This window comes from Pelophylax lessonae (genome assembly GCF_965119305.1).
Source record: "Pelophylax lessonae genome assembly, chromosome: 8".
NCBI lineage: Eukaryota > Metazoa > Chordata > Amphibia > Anura > Ranidae > Pelophylax > Pelophylax lessonae.
The window spans coordinates 253,849,196-253,867,211 of NC_138775.1; the positions used below are offsets into that span (position 1 = coordinate 253,849,196).

Below are 18,016 nucleotides of genomic sequence, written 5' to 3' on the forward strand. Positions count from 1 at the left end.
GCCGCCAGTTCCGACACTCTGCGAGCCGAAGTGATCGCCACCAAAAAGGCGACCTTTTTGGACAACAGAGACAACGAGATCTCCCTGATCTGTTCAAAAGGAGCACGTTGTAACACAGAAAGAACCAGATTCAAGTCCCAGGGGGGCAAAGGATCCCTCCTAGGAGGAACCAGATGTCGCACACCCTGAATAAAAGTGCCAACCAAGGAGTTGGAAGCCACGGGACGTTGAAACAGAACGGCCAGCGCAGACACCTGACCCTTTATCGTGGCCAGCGCCAAACGGTGATCGACACCCGTCTGAAGGAAAGACAGCACACGGGAAACCGAGTACGTGCGGGGTGAAAACCCCCTGGACTCACACCAGGCAAAATAGGCCTTCCAAGTACGGTAATAAACCTTTCCCGAGGAAGACTTCCTCGCGTTGATCAAGGTATGAACGACCTCTGGAGAGAGACCCTTCTCCTTCAGGACCTCGGTCTCAACAGCCAGGCCGTCAAAGCCAGCGACTGTAAAGCAGGATGGTAAATCGGTCCTTGAGACAGTAGATCGTCTCGAAGAGGCAGACGCCAGGGGGCGTCGACCGCCAGATTCACGAGGTCTGCGTACCAGGACCGGCGAGGCCAGTCCGGTGCCACAAGAATCACCGTGCTGCGTTCCGAGTGTAACCTGCGAAGGAACCTGGACAGCAACTGAATCGGTGGAAAAGCGTACATCAGCCTGTACTGATGCCACGGGGCCACTAACGCGTCCGACGCGTCTGCCCGAGGGTCGCGCGTCCTTGCCACGAACCTCTTCACCTTGTAGTTGAGGCGAGACGCGAACAGGTCCACATCTGGAAGACCCCACTTCGCGCACAACATCTGGAAGACAGCCGGATGGAGAGACCATTCCCCCTGATCCAGGGTCTGGCGACTCAGATAGTCCGCCTGCCAGTTCTCCACTCCCGGAATGTGAACCGCCGTTATCGCCGGGACATGAGTCTCGGCCCAAGACAGAATGTCGGCCACTTCTCGAGCCGCTCGGGCACTCCTGGTGCCCCCTTGGTGGTTGATGTATGCCACCGCCGTGGCATTGTCCGTCTGCACCCGAACCGGGCAGCCCTGCAGCCGGTCCGTCCAGCGATGAAGACAGAGCCTTATCGCACGTAATTCCAGAATGTTGATCGGGAGGGAAGACTCCCCCTCCGACCAGGTCCCCTGGGCGGACAGAACGCCCAGAACACCAGCCCAGCCCGACAGGCTGGCATCCGTAGTGATTATCGTCCACGAGATCGGACGAAACGACTTGCCCCCGGACACCAACGGGGACTGGAGCCACCACAGAAGGTTTTCCCTGGTGCGATGACTCAACGAGATCTGAAGATCCAGAGATTGAGGTCGCCCGTCCCACTTGGACAGGATCTCCGCCTGGAGACCCCGCGTGTGAAACTGAGCGAAAGGAATCGCCTCGAAGGCCGAGACCATCAATCCCAGACATCTCATACACGTCCGCAGAGACGAGTGTGGAACGTCCCTGAGGGACCTGACTTCCTCCTGAAGAGTCCTGAGCTTGTCTTCCAGCAGGAAGACCTTCGCCTGCACCGAGTCCAGTATCATTCCCAGATAGGGAAGACGAACCGACGGACTCAGTGTCGACTTTGGAACATTAATCGTCCAACCGAACTCCTGCAGAGTTTGCATTGTGACAGACAGGTCCTTCTCCAGACCCTGACTGGTCGCAGACCGAATCAGAATGTCGTCCAGATACCCCAGGACAGAAATGCCCTGGGCCCTCAATAATGCCAGAACCGGTGCAAGCACCTTGGTGAAGACCCGCGGAGCCGAGGCGAGCCCAAAGGGCAACGCCACGAACTGGTAGTGATCCTCCGCAATGGCAAATCGAAGGTATCTCTGATGCCCCTCGAATATGGGGATGTGAAGGTACGCATCCTTCAAATCGATGGAGGCCATGAATTCCCCCGGAACCAGGGCAGCCACCACCGAGCGCAGGGACTCCATGCGGAACTTGCGAACCCGCACAGAGCGGTTCAGAGCTTTCAAGTCCAGAATCGGACGAACCTTGCCCTCCTTCCTGGGCACGGTGAACAGATTGGAATAAAACCCCCGAAATCTGTCCCGATGAGGCACCGGAACCACCACACCCTGAGCCCTCAGGTCCCGCACCGCCAGGTGCAGATCCCGCAGGCGCTCTGGAGACAGTTGTAGATTTGAGGGAAAAAATCTGCTCTCCGGCCGAGAGAGAAACTCGATCTTGTAACCAGATCGAACGATTTCCAGAACCCATCTGTCCCGCACACGGGCCAACCAGGGCTGAAGAAAACCGAGCAAGCGTCCCCCCACCCCAAAACTGGGTGAGGGCGCCCCTTCAGGCCGAACTGTTATGGGCCGCAGGTCCGGATTGGCCGGACTTCTGTTTCCCAGACCAGGGCTTCTTCTGAGAGCCTTGGCCTTTGAACGGTTTGCCCTTGTAGTGCGGCCGAAAGGCACGAAAGGACCCCTGAGGGGGCCGAAAATTCGCATGCTTCTTCCCAGAAGCCCCCTTAGCCTTGGGGAAATGGGGCAAGAGAGTGCTCTTACCCCCGGTGATCCCCTTAATCAACACATCCAGGGACTCCCCAAAAAGGCGAGACCCATCATAAGGCAGATTGGCTAAGGTTTTACGTGAAGATTGGTCCACCGACCAACATTTCAACCAAACCAGGCGGCGAGACAACACCGCCACGCTGTGCACACGTGCAGCCAACGGAATCAGGTCCAGGTCCGCATCACACAGATACATGACACCCTGGTGGATCTGATCCACCATATCCAGGGTCGCCGCCGAGGCCGAATCGGCCACTAGGACGCGCCTAAGCATCTGCGTCCAACTTGCGATCGCCTGGGCCGCCATGAGAGAAGCAAACAGAGCCTTAAGCATAGAACCCGTAACAGAATAAGTATGACGGGCAAGAGACTCCAGTCTCCTATCCGTGGCATCACGGAAAACAGGGGAACCCTCTGCAGGAATCGCAGTGGCTTTGTTCAAAACCGCAATTGCATGATCCACTGGTGGAGGCACACACCACCGTTCATCAGTGGCAGGCGAGAAAGGATAACGCAGCTTGAATTTACTTGGTACCGCAAAAGGTTTGCGCAGATCGCGCCATTGATCCTTAACAGCGCGCTGAAAATCGGCATTGCAGGGAAAAACCTGCGGCGTCCTGCGTTTTCTCTGCGTCCCATAAGCCGCCAAGGCAGCGGGAGGACACACTTCGTCCTGCAAACGCAGCGTCTGCTTAATGGAAGCAATCAACTCATCCATGATTGCAAGCTCTTCAGGCGAGCCAGGGGGAGAATTATCGACCCCCTCAACTTCAGCCTCCACCTCAGACCCCACTAGATCAAGAGAGGAGCGGGACCCCGATAAAGGGGTCCCTGCTAGAACAGCCCCATCACCTTCACCCTCAGAATCAGAGGACAGAGCAACTCTGGGCCGTTTAGTAGATTGAGCAGCCACCAGCATTTGCACCTGGGCAGCAAGGCCAGCCACAATAGTGGCTAAATCCCCCCCTGGGGGGGAAACAGCGGTCCCCTGGCTTTCCACCAATACTGTGGGAAACTTGCCCTCCTGAGAATCCATTGCCCCTGTATGCCAGACAACCAAGGGTTAACTGCCCCCTTTCAGCAAGCGCGGCAAGCGCAGCCCACCGCACCACACTCAGGCACAATGAGACCCCCACAGGGAATATACAGACTGAATACAGGCAATGGCAAACAGGAATAGAAGGATAAAACCTGAGGAGACCCTCGCCGCTGCTGCTGCCTCGATCGGTGTTCCAGGAAAGAGGAAGTGATGCTGCCAGGGCGCTCTATGTAAGCCTATGGAGGCTACAAGAAAATGGCCGCCGTGCATGTAAACCATGCGGCCGGAGCGGGCGCCGGTAAAATGGCGTCGTTTGGCGCCGAAATCGCCGCTCCATAGTGCATAAAAACACACACAAGCTTATCCCATTATATGGATACATGTTAGATCGCCGCAGCGATCGCTGTATATGCCCCAACATGCCATAAAAACATGCCCCACAGCACACAGCTTCCCACACTGCCCAGCCTGACACACACAGTGTCACACAGCTCCCCCCCCCCCCTTGCAGCCCACAGCATGCAGCCGAGAGATAGGGAGACAAGCAGCGTGAATAAAGGCAGGTTACACAGTCCCAGACTGAGACCCCCCCCCAGACAGACAGGTCCCCACATAGATACACTTACCTCACATGGCGTGGGGAACCCGCACAGGCGAACAAGCCGCTGCACAGGAGGCAGGGAGAGTCGCAATTCAAGACGCACACAATGGCGGTTAAGAAACCGCACAGCGTCCGGTGAGGTAGCCACCTCACCAAACATCCCTGCACCGAACAGGGATGGGTCGTTCACTGTGCCAGGAGCGTTACCTGGCTGAACGCTCGATGGCAGACTGGGAAGCCACTGACCCACGACCTGCGATCAGGGGGATCAGCCCGAGACCCAGTCCGCATGATCCTCTTCTTCCGAAGAACTAACTAATGCTGACCAAAATAACAGCTAAGTAAAGGTAGAGAAAAAAACTCAAACAAAATATTAAAAAGAAGAAAGAGTCTGGGACAAAAAGTCCCAGCACAGAGAGAGCCAGCCACTCCTGACAAGCTAGACATTAAAACTGAGATATGGTTGCAGGAAGTAGGAGGGTATTGACTGAGGGGACCACCCCTTGAGGGTGGGATATGTTAAAGCTTTATTGTTAACATATTCTGTTGCCTAGCTACTCCTTCGGAGCAAAGTCTAATACCCCATATGTGACGAATATGAAGAGGCGGCGACTGTCGGAGGACGTAAGAGAAAAAAACGTTTTTAATTCTATTTTTCTAGCATTGTGGTTTTCCTTGTAAGACACTTCTAACCCCCTTCTATTCTGTGATCTCTCCTTGTCCCCATGGGCGGGGTATGAGAGAGACAGATATTTGCAGAATGTAAAATTGGAGGGGGATGGTGCCTTACAAAAAGTGTATATTGACGATGGCATATACATGGATGGTGTATATACGATGGTATATTGACCCAGCATTTAGATATATATGCACAATTTCTAACCTCACTTGTGGAGAAATTGAAAAGTAAATCTACCCACAGAAATGTGACAACAGTTGCCTGACTCAGGCGTGTGTCTGGATCCAGTGAGCAGGATATTGTCCTGATCACTTTAGGGGGTGAAGGGGTAGAGCTGGACAGGTAAAGGTTCCTTAAAGTGAAACTTCACTCTTTCAATCAACATTTTTAATTCATAAATAGATAGGAAAATATAATTTATTTACTTGTTTTAAACTTCCTGGTTTTACGGCCTAGGAAAATGTCATACTTCACAGGAGTCTTCAGAAGAGGAGGAGAGGTGGAGGGGTTTTCCCAGCTAAGCACACCCTCATGCATGCTTGAGCTTAGGGCTTCTTTCACACGGTCCGCCTCCGCAGGCGGATCCGTGTTGCTCAGCGGGGATCGATCCGCGATCCCCGCTGAGCCGGGCGGATGACAGCTCCGTCTCCGCTTGCAGAGCGGAGAGGGAGGTGTCTCAGCACCCGCTGCCCTCTATGGGGGATCGGAGGAGAGCGGACCGCTTGTCCGCTCTCATCAGATCCGCTCCGATTACTGAACGGATGGAAAAATAGGGTTTTCATCCGTCCAGATTTCAGCACAGGATCGGATGTGGATGGCAGCGGGTGTCAGCAGAGGTGACCTCCGCTGACACCCGCTGCCCCATAGAGCTGCATGGAGGATCCGATCAGATCCGCCTAAAAAACTGACAGGCGGATCTGATCGGACCGCCCGTGTGAAAGAGCCCTATGGCAGATGGATTCCAGAAGTAAATGCTTATCTGCCCTTACTCAAGATGGCCATGTCCAGAAATGCTAGACGGGGCAATGAGACATGGATAAAAGGGGAGGAGTGTGCTTTGAATATTAATTTCTGGACCAGAAGAATTTGCCCCCTTAATTACGCAATCGTGCAACGCTGTACCCAAATAAAATCATGTCCCTTTTTCCCCACAAATAGAGCTTTCTTTTGGTGGTATTTGATCACCTCTGTGACTTTAATTTTTTTGCTCTATAAACAAAAAAAAAGAGCGACAATTCTGATAAAAAAAACTAAACACAACAAAATTTTTCACTTTCTGCTATATAACATTCTCCCCCAAAAAATCCTTTTAGACCAAAATTGTATTCTGCTACATATTTTTGGTATTAAAAAAAAAAAAAAAAAAAAAAAAAAAAAAAAAATCGCAATAAGTGTATTTTGATTGGTTTACGCAGAAGTTGTACTAGTGAAAAGATTTGTCATTTTTATGTATTTATTTTACTAGTACTGGCGGCGATCTGCGATTTTAAGCAGGACTGTGACATTGCAGCGGACAGATCGTACCCGACTGACACTTTTGGGGGGACCAGCGACATTACTACAGTAATCAGTGCTAAAAATATGCACTGTTACTGTAAAAATGATACTGACAGGGAAGGGGTTAACCTAGTGGGTGATCAAAGGGTTAAATGTGAGCCTAGGGGAGTGTTTACTAACTGTGGGGGGAAGGGGCTTGTGAAATGATCATAGAGACCTGTGATCCTATATAGAAGGATCACAGGCGCTCTGTGATCATTTCAGAGAGAACGGTCAGCTGGGTTTACAACAGTGGACCATTCTTCTCTCTCAGTGGGGAGCGATTGCGGGTGCCCAGCGGCAATCGTGGCCGCCGGTCTCGTGTATTGGCATCCCCGCTGCCTAGTGGGGGCGGGAGCGTGCGCTCGCTCCCAGCACCAAGCCTGCGACCGACGTAGGGATACATCGGTTCGCGCAGGAGGGCCAGCCTGCCGCAGTAAATGTGCAGCGGGCGGTCCGGAAGCGGTTAAAAATGAAATCGTGTTTTTAGTTTGTGGTGCTCAGATGCAGTTAAGAACAGCTTTAATGCTATTGCCTTGCCGTGCTGGGTGGCGCAGGGCCCATCTCTAGGATGGCTTAACCTACTCTTTTCTCCATTCCAATTAACATGAAAATTTCATCAACCAGGATGGGATTGTGTTTGCACAACTAACCGCTGTCAGAAGTGTGTGAGAACATTGGGCTTACCATGACAGCCAACTTTTGACCAGCGAGACAGAGATTGGTTGCTTCTACTGGAGATTCTCAGTTACGCCTCACTGATGGATCCGCCGGAATACTAAAACTGTCAAGGCTTCAGAAGGTTTAATGGAATATACATTCCAAAATGCAAGGTGTTTTTTTTTTTTTTTTAAAAACCTATATAGGACGACATTCTGAACGGAATCACCACACCGTAATCCCACCATCTCCCACCCAACATGGATGATGAAATCTAGAAGCATCAGGGCAGACAAACACGCCTAGCAGTCAAGGGTTGTAAGAATAGAGCTTAATTTAATAGGCAAGCCAATATGTTTGCAGGATTTTTATAATCAGAGAGACATTTCTAAAACAACTCATTACATTAAAAGCTCATGCCATCGTCTATCCAATCACACGATAAGCCATGTCTACGGCTTTAATCTTCTGGGCGCCTCTCCACTTTTACATAACAGAGTAGAGGAAGAAATATTTATTATGGGGTTATCTTTAACAAGAGAAAAAAAAAAAACACCACAACACCAACAATACTGCATAAGCTAAAATACAATGCACAACGGGGGTTTAAAGGATACTCCAGCCAAAAAAATAATAAACAGTGCAGTTTTTATTGAAATACCCTCATTAAATCCGGAGATGTCCCCTGCAGAAATGTTTTCCTCCTACTAGATATCAGTCTTCCAGGCTGAACAACAACTAGAGTGATTAAACCCACATCCCCTGAGCCCAAGCAATCCTGGGACTGAAGAACTAATCTTGCACTTTTATCTTGTCCTATCAGCACATGAACCAGATGGCTCCTTGTACTTCTTCCTCTCCCAGTCTGGGCTCTGCTGTACAGTGGAGTGCAAGAGGCAGATACCAGGTCACATTCCGGTACTTACAATGATTGTACATTAAAACATACATTACCAAAAGTAATGGAACACACACGAGCTGCAAGATTCTGGATAAAATGAAAATCACAAATTTTTTGCTTAGAATAAAGATCACGATTCTCGGGGTAACTTCTTTTACATTAAACAAAAAAATTTAGCTGATTTTACCGTTTAATTTTTTTTTTTTTAATTCATTAAAGTGTATTTTGTCCCAAAAAACTGCATTTAAAAGACTTATGCGCAAATACAGTGTGACATAAAAGATTGCAACGATCGCCATTTTATTCTCTAGGGACTCTGCCAAAATTTATATATGATACATTGTAAAACATTGTGTTTATAGTTATCTAGCAGCCTTAACAATGTTGCTAAACATTTGCGGGCTTTTTTTTTTTTTTTGACAGCTGTAAGTCCCGTTCACACTAGGGCGACCTGTGAGGCGACCTGGTCGCCTCACAGGTCGCCTTCCATAGGGAAGCTGCGGACCCGTTCTAATAGGAGCGACACAAGTCGCTCCGACTTAGAAAAAAGGTCCGGAGCTTCTTTGGGGCGACCCGGAGCGACCGTCATAGACTTCAATGTTATGAAGTCCGTGCCGGCCACTCCGAGAGTCGCGGCGCGCTGCTCGCACCGCGACCTCGGAGGTCGTCCCGGGAAGTCGGATCGCCCCAGTGTGAACGGGGCCTAAGACTCGGTTCACACTGGGGCGGCACGACTCTGTACTACTTCGGGCCCGACTTGTGCATTCCCATGCACCACGACTTCGGAGCGACTTGCATGGACTTCACATAATGGAAGTCTATGCAAGTCGCTCCGAGGTCACCCCGAAGTAGTACAGGACCCTTTTTCTAAGTCGGAGCGACTTGTGTCGCTCCTATTAGAACGGGTCCTGTAGCAGTCAATGGACTGCGAGGGAGCGCGACTTGTCAGGCTGACAAGTCGCCTGACAAGTCGCGCTGGTGTGAATAGAGTCTAAGTGAGCAGAGAACAGCTCTGTAAGAATCGAGGACATGCCAATTTAAGATCGTGAGGGGGGGGGTGAATCGAGATCACGATTTAAGGATTAATTGTGCATCTAATATACATGAACCTTAATGGGATCCCAGTCTTAGTCTGTAGAGTTCAGTATTGAGTTGGCCCACCCTTTGTCATTACAACAGCTTCAACTCTTCTAGGAAGGCTGTCCACAAGGTTTAGGAGTGTCTATGGGAATGTTTGATCATTCTTCCAGAAGCACATTTGTGAGGTCAGGCACTGATATCGGACGAGAAGGCTTGGCTCGCAGTCTCCACTCTAATTCATCCCAAAGGTTTTCTATGGGGTTGAGGTCTGAACTCTCTGCAGGCCAGTCAAGTTCCTCCATCCCAAACTCGCTCATCCCTGTCTTTACGGACTTGCTTTGTGCACTGGTTGGTGGAGGGGGGATTATGGTGTGGGGTTATTTTTCAGGGGTTGGGCTTGGCCCCTTAGTTCCAGTGAAGGGAACTCTTAAGGCTTTAGCATACCAAGACATTTTGGACAATTTCATGATCCCAACTTTGTGGGAACAGTTTGGGGATGGCCCCTTCCTGTTCCAACATAACAGTGCACAAAGCAAAGCCCATAAAGACATGGATGAGTGAGTTTGGGGTGGAGGAACTTGACTGGCCTGAGTCCTGACCTCAACCCAATAGAACACCTTTGGGATGAATTGGAGCGAAGATTGAGCCAGGCCTTCTCATCCAACATTAGTGCCCGACCTCACAAATGAGCTTCTGGAAGAATGGTCAAACATTCCCATAGACACTCCTAAACCTTGTGGACAGCCTTCCCAGAAGAGTTGGAGCTGTTAAAGCTGCAAAGGGTGGGCCAACTCAATATTGAACTCTATGGACTAAGACTGGGATTCCATTAACATTCATCTGTGTGTAAAGGCAGGCGTCCCAGCACTTTTGGTAATATAGTGTACAGTATGACCTCATTCACACTGGTGTACTATAGCTCATGCCCTTGCAAGCGTTGTGTTTTCCCACACAGGAATTCACAGGTGTTCTGTACACACCAGTGCAGGCAGTCCCATTCATTATAATAGGGATGCAGCGGCTGCATGGACACAGCTGTTGCTCCTAATTTAACAACTGTGTTGGTGCATAACGCTAAATATGCCTGTGTTCAGCACCGCAAACCTGCATGGCTCTCAAATCGGGAGCAGCGGATATGTCAGTGCAGCTGCTTCATCCCAACTGAGATGAATGGGACTGAGTGTACAGAGATGTATGGAACACCTGTGCATCTCAGTGCAGGCACACAGTCCTCACAAGGGTGCATGCTATAGTACGCCCGTGTGATTGAGGCCCTAATGATGTATTAATTAATGCAGAACTGCATTCCTTTTTTTTTAAATTTGTATATTTATATATTATTTCAGATTTCAGTTAATCACACCACAACTAAAGGGTACCTCAATACACCAAGTAAAAGTGACTATCTTGGGAGGGTTATGAAGGTCCGTCATTGCAGGCTCCCTGCTGAAAATGAGAGATGCTTGGCCAGGTCTAAAGTGGGGTACACAATAGTAGAAAATATGCCGAAAATTCCCGTCCGAGGTAAAATCGTACGATTTTCGGCTAGTGTGTAAACAACTTTCAGCAGCCGATGCCGATATTTTTCAAGGAAAAAAAAACGGAGGGACAAACACCAAAATTTATCATCCGTCCCCAGCATGACCAATTTTCGTTTAATGTGTATGCAGTACGTCCGCGGAAAATCGGATACGAAAGACCGCGTATGATCTGAAGTTGCCGACGACCCGGAAGTCTAGGAACAAACTTCCCAAAAAAAAATAAATAAAAATCGGATGAGAAATTCTGCACTGTCAACTAAAAACAGTTATGACCGCTGAGCATGAGAGAGAAAAATCTGAGGAGATTTTGTCCTATGTACGATGTTAGGGCTCTTTCACACGGGCGTTCCGATCAGATCCTCCTGTCAGTTTTTTAGGCAGATCTGATCGGATGCCCCATTCAGCCCTATGGAGCAGCGGATGTCAGCGGTGACATGTCCGCTGACACCCGCATCCGATCCTGTCCGTGAAATCCGGACGGATGGAACCCCTATTTTCCATCCGTCCTGGGGATCGGATGAGAGCGGACAGGCGGTCTGCTCTCATCCGATTCCCCATAGAGAGCAGCGGGGGCTGTGACACCTCCCTCTCCGCACTGCAAGCGGAGACGGAGCTGTCATCCGCCGGCTCAGCGAGGATCGCGGATCGATCCCCGCTGAGCAGCACGGATCCGCGTACGGAGGCGGACCGTGTGAAAGAGCCCTTAGTCTGTAGGGTTCAGTATTGAGTTGGCCCACCGCAAACTCTGTCATCCAGGTCCTTATGGGCTTCCTTTGTGCACTGGTCTAAACCATTTGGTGGAGGGGGGATTATGGTGTGGGGTAATTGTGTACGAGCCTTAACTGTGGTGAGCCAAGGTTCACACTGAGACTGAAGGCCCGTACACACGTACCGATCGTCGGCAGACAAGCGTCGGCCGACGAACGATCTGCCGATTGTACGCTTGTTAGTATGATGCCTCCGACAGCCGTCAGCGCACATTCTGCCGACAAGAATCTGTCATGCAAGCATTAAAATTTTTGTATGCCGACACCAGAGCGGCCGATTGTTCGCCAGTCAGTACAGAATTCGGCCGACAGACAGCAGATTTGCAAGACTGGGCATGCTCAGAAAAGAAAAAACACAGGGAAAGTTAACCATTACATGACATCACTTCTGCAGTCGGCGGACAAAATTCTTGTGCAGTCTTTGCACTTTTCAACAGACACCGACAGCCCTGGACAAAAGACGGCCGATCGTTCGCCGACGATCGGTACGTGTGTACGGGGCTTGACCCTTCAGCTAAACTCGCACGATTTCAAGCCGGCATTTCAGTCCGACTTCAGGAGCGATTGCACAGATATCTATGGAAATCGCCCCCCGGGTTCCTGCACAGATGTCTATGGAAATCGCCCCCGAAGTCATCAAAAGTAGTACAGGACACTTCTTTTGGGAATCGGTGCGGCGCCACAAAGTCAGAGTTGCAATTGCTATCAATTGGCTTCAATTTCACATGTGATTTGACATGTCAAATCGGAACAATGTAAAACGTGGGCAAAGTGTCAGTCCCAGTCCTGGAACAAGCATGCAGTAAAAGAATGTCAGAAAAACTCGATATACTTGTATCCAAGTAAACTCTGTCTGAATCGTTGATCAGAACAAGTATAGAAGTCAGAGCATCAAAATTAAAGCAAGACAACCATCTAGAAGAGATCGGCCATGGCAGACTCCAATAAAGCAGATCTTCACCCTCAGGAGAAAATTCCCCCCCCCCCTTCTCTACTCCTCCTCTGTCAGATAAGGGCCCATTTTTTTTTTTTTTTTCTTGACTTCATAAAAAAAAAAAAAAAAAAAAAAAAGGGGGCGGTGGGCGGAAATCTGCTTTAATCTCACAGACATTGTCCCTTTGAAGTGGGCATTTCAATATCTTTAGAACACCGAATGAAAACCAAAAAAAAATGTATATGTTATAATTAAAAAGCAGTCACAAAGTTCCAGTTAGGCGACTTTGCCTAGACTGTTACAAAAGTAATTAGTTTGCTACAGGTAGGAGAAAGCACGTTCCAAGTCTCCTCTCCCCCAGTGATCACTTGTCACTCTGTAGAGATTCACAAGGCAGGAGACTATAGGAGTTGGTCAGACATTTGTGAACACAGCTAAGAACTGCACAGGCACTGGATCCAAATAACCAAATTCTGAAGCAGCAGCTCAGTCCAGGAAGGAGAAATAATAACCCTGGGAAATGTCCTGGAACTTAAAGCGTAACTCCACTTTTGTTGGAAAAAAAAAACATTCCCCTCTGGGTGATCTCTGTACATTGCAGGGATTTTACCAAACTGTTGCAGATCCCTACCTTTTGTTATTCTGAAGAAATTATTGTTTGTTCCTCTGCGTCGAGTGGGTCAAACGGGAGTGGTTTCATAATCATCTATCAGCTGTGGAAGCTGCAGGGCTCTAATACAGAAATCTGCTGGGCCTGCATCCCATTAGACATGTTCCTATTGGGATTATCTCACCAAAAATCACATTTTTATTGCAGGGGATGCCAGAAATCTGACTTTTATCTTAGTGCAGACTTCTGGGAAAATTAGTGAGCCAATCACACAAGCAGGAAATGATGTTTCTGGGGTGTGGTCAGTATACATTCTGTGTACAGAACACCTCCAGGTAGCCATATTGTATTGCAATTTTAGAAAATTACAACAGCTGCAGATTGAAAAGGAAAGGTCATTTTTAGGAACATTTAATTACAATATGATTTGGGTTGCAATTGTATAAGCTATATTCTTTATTCTTCGTTTGCCATTTTTTCCCCCCACATAAGTGGAGTTACCCTTTAAGTAGCCATACACTGTTTGAATTTTGGCCAATTCCTGTTGAACCTGCCAAATTTTGAGCTGTTGGGGACCCTGTAGGTTCCACTTGGTGTTAAAGTCTATTTTTAAAAAAAAAAACACCCAAGCAGGGTGGGAAATGATCAGCATCCTATCAGATGCAGTCAATGTTTGGGTATTCAGGCAGCTGCGGGTGCCTGCCATCAGAACATAATAGCACACAGTGGAGGCTCCTCCATTAGTGCTGTTTAGCATGGATAGAGGATTCAGTGGATTCCTCTCATTCAGCCCCACGTGTATAGCATTAGCTATCCCTCTGGAAAGAAACCATGAAGCCATTACATCCCCTGATAAGTCATTGTCAGGGGGAGTGCACTAATCGCTGTGCTAGGTATGAAAAACCTGTAATTTGTTATTTGTACAAAATATCTTCCCAGTAAACAATTTTCTGGTGCTAAGTCCACCTTAAAGTGGAACTTCCCTCCCTCAATCAACATGGATTTTTTTTAATCCTTATGCTGCAAGCATTAGTAAATAGATACGAAAGTATATCATATTTACTGGTTTTTTTATTACATTTCTTCAGTTACTTCCTGGTTTCCATGCCTAGGCAAATGATGTCATATATACCAGGAGTCTTAAAGGAGAGGAGGGAGGGATCTCAGCTCAGCCTTCGCCTGAGCTAAGAGCAGATGGATTCCAGGAAGTAAATGATACAGGAATCATCTGCCCTTACTCAAGATAGCCAAGACAAGAAATGCGAGGGGGTGCTTTTCAAAATTATTTCTCAGCAAAATAAAGCACGGAGACCTGGATGGATGGGATTGCTTTGAATAATACAAATTAATCAAATAGTATTTTTGGTTTGTGATGCTCGGATGGAGTGCAGTTCCACTTTAAAGGGGTTTCAGATAAAATAGGCAGAGGGGTGGTGTATGACTGCAGAGGGGTGCTTGTAGGACTGCGGAGGGGTGCTTGTAGGACTGCGGAGGGGTGCTTGTAGGACTGCGGAGGGGTGCTTGTAGGACTGCGGAGGGGTGCTTGTAGGACTGCGGAGGGGTGCTTGTAGGACTGCGGAGGGGTGCTTGTAGGACTGCGGAGGGGTGCTTGTAGGACTGCGGAGGGGTGCTTGTAGGACTGCGGAGGGGTGCTTGTAGGACTGCGGAGGGGTGCTTGTAGGACTGCGGAGGGGTGCTTGTAGGACTGCGGAGGGGTGCTTGTAGGACTGCGGAGGGGTGCTTGTAGGACTGCGGAGGGGTGCTTGTAGGACTGCGGAGGGGTGCTTGTAGGACTGCGGAGGGGTGCTTGTAGGACTGCGGAGGGGTGCTTGTAGGACTGCGGAGGGGTGCTTGTAGGACTGCGGAGGGGTGCTTGTAGGACTGCGGAGGGGTGCTTGTAGGACTGCGGAGGGGTGCTTGTAGGACTGCGGAGGGGTGCTTGTAGGACTGCGGAGGGGTGCTTGTAGGACTGCGGAGGGGTGCTTGTAGGACTGCGGAGGGGTGCTTGTAGGACTGCGGAGGGGTGCTTGTAGGACTGCGGAGGGGTGCTTGTAGGACTGCGGAGGGGTGCTTGTAGGACTGCGGAGGGGTGCTTGTAGGACTGCGGGGGGGTGCTTGTAGGACTGCGGGGGGGTGCTTGTAGGACTGCGGGGGGGTGCTTGTAGGACTGCGGGGGGGTGCTTGTAGGACTGCGGGGGGGTGCTTGTAGGACTGCGGGGGGGTGCTTGTAGGACTGCGGGGGGGTGCTTGTAGGACTGCGGGGGGGTGCTTGTAGGACTGCGGGGGGGTGCTTGTAGGACTGCGGGGGGGTGCTTGTAGGACTGCGGGGGGGTGCTTGTAGGACTGCGGGGGGGTGCTTGTAGGACTGCGGAGGGGTGCTTGCAGGACTGCGGAGGGGTGCTTGTAGGACTGCGGGGGGGTGCTTGTAGGACTGCGGGGGGGTGCTTGCAGGACTGCGGAGGGGTGCTTGCAGGACTGCGGAGGGGTGCTTGTAGGACTGCGGAGGGGTGCTGGTAGGACTGCGGAGGGGTGCTGGTAGGACTGCGGAGGGGTGCTTGTAGGACTGCGGAGGGGTGTTTGTAGGACTGCGGAGGGGTGTTTGTAGGACTGCGGAGGGGTGATGTAGGACTGCGGAGGGGTGTTTGTATGACTGCGGAGGGGTGTTTGTATGACTGCGGAGGGGTGTTTGTATGACTGCGGAGGGGTGTTTGTATGACTGCGGAGGGGTGTTTGTATGACTGCGGAGGGGTGTTTGTATGACTGCGGAGGGGTGTTTGTATGACTGCGGAGGGGTGATGTATGACTGCGGAGGGGTGATGTATGACTGCGGAGGGGTGCTTGTAGGACTGCGGAAGGGTGCTTGTAGGACTGCGGAGGGGTGCTTGTAGGACTGCGGAGGGGTGCTTGTAGGACTGCGGAGGGGTGCTTGTAGGACTGCGGAGGGGTGCTTGTAGGACTGCGGAGGGGTGCTTGTAGGACTGCGGAGGGGTGCTTGTAGGACTGCGGAGGGGTGCTTGTATGACTGCGGAGGGGTGCTTGTATGACTGCGGAGGGGTGCTTGTATGACTGCGGAGGGGTGCTTGTATGACTGCGGAGGGGTGCTTGTATGACTGCGGAGGGGTGTTTGTATGACTGCGGAGGGGTGTTTGTATGACTGCGGAGGGGTGTTTGTATGACTGCGGAGGGGTGTTTGTATGACTGCGGAGGGGTGTTTGTATGACTGCGGAGGGGTGATGTATGACTGCGGAGGGGTGATGTATGACTGCGGAGGGGTGTTTGTATGACTGCGGAGGGGTGTTTGTATGACTGCGGAGGGGTGCTTGTATGACTGCGGAGGGGTGCTTGTATGACTGCGGAGGGGTGCTTGTATGACTGCGGAGGGGTGTTTGTATGACTGCGGAGGGGTGTTTGTATGACTGCGGAGGGGTGTTTGTATGACTGCGGAGGGGTGTTTGTATGACTGCGGAGGGGTGTTTGTATGACTGCGGAGGGGTGTTTGTATGACTGCGGAGGGGTGTTTGTATGACTGCGGAGGGGTGCTTGTATGACTGCGGAGGGGTGATGTATGACTGCGGAGGGGTGATGTATGACTGCGGAGGGGTGTTTGTATGACTGCGGAGGGGTGTTTGTATGACTGCGGAGGGGTGCTTGTATGACTGCGGAGGGGTGCTTGTATGACTGCGGAGGGGTGCTTGTATGACTGCGGAGGGGTGTTTGTATGACTGCGGAGGGGTGTTTGTATGACTGCGGAGGGGTGTTTGTATGACTGCGGAGGGGTGTTTGTATGACTGCGGAGGGGTGTTTGTATGACTGCGGAGGGGTGTTTGTATGACTGCGGAGGGGGTGAATACTCTGGATACAACACCTGACATGATCAGTCCTATTGGTTCCTCAAAGCTTTGGGGAATAAGTTATGTGTGCATATAAAGGATAAAGAAATTGTATTAGTTTTTCCTGGGGAAAACTGGCAAGACTGGAACATGATGGCAATGTATAAAAAAAAAAAAAACTATGAATTTTTTATGACCCTGATGCTTCAACGCTACATTGCTACCTGCTAAGCCTTTGTGATGATCAGACAGATTAGCTCATTTTAAACCTAATTTGCCAACAATATTGGCAGACCACGTCCCCCCACACGAGTGAAATCTTTACAGGTATTAAGCAGCAGGACAGAGAATTCTGTTGGCTGGTAACCACACGTTTATGAATGCAGTTATTGTCCAACAGATTCCACTTCTACTTTCACAATGCGGAAGTTGTCAAATCCGTATATATCTGAATGTCAATGCTACCTATACTCTGCTGTAACATATCAGCTGCAAGGATGTTGAAGGAACTTTCATATAACCGGTTTCTTCAATATAAAAAAGTGGGCAAATTTTCCTAACCACTTCTCGCCTATCCGCAATGTACAGCGGGCGAGTGGTGGCTGTAGACAAAACGCCCTACCTATACATTGCTGCCTACTTCCGGGTTTAGGGCTTGCACATGCACGCTTCCCCAGGCGGCTCCCACTGTGATTGTACACATTGTGCAGGGATAAGAAACTGAGAACATTAGTAAAAATCAGCACTTTTTACACACATTACACAAAGATGATTACACTAGATGGTAACCCCTTCCCAACCAGTGTCATTAGTACAGTGACAGCACATATTTTTAGCACTGATCACTATATTAATGGCACTGGTGAGGTCAGTGGCAGTTAGTCAGTTCCCCCCGTGTCAATTAGTGTCAGATTGCCTGCCACAACATCAAAGTCCCATTAGAAGTTGTTAATCGCTGCCATTAGTATAATAAAAAAAAAAAAAAATACAAATTCCAGAATATATATATATATCAGTTTGTAGGCACTATAACTTTCAAGCAAACCAATCAATATACACTTATTGGGCAGCACAGTGGTGTAGTGGTTAGCACTTTCACCTAGCAGCAAGAGGGTCACTGGTTTGAATCCCAACCACGACACTACCTGCCTGAAGTTTGCATGTTCTCCCTGTGCCTGTGTGGGTTTCCTCCAGGTACTCCGGCTTCCTCCCACACTCCAAAGACATGCTGGTAGGTTAATTGGATCCTGTATA

General features: G+C 49.9%; 1 protein-coding gene across 3 annotated transcripts in view; it reads right to left on the bottom strand.

The window, feature by feature from the left end:
* The window catches only part of PRKACB (protein kinase cAMP-activated catalytic subunit beta), a 212,319-nt gene that overhangs the window by 99,846 nt on the left and 94,457 nt on the right, over nt 1–18,016 (bottom strand). The gene's annotated exons all lie outside the window — the stretch shown is intronic.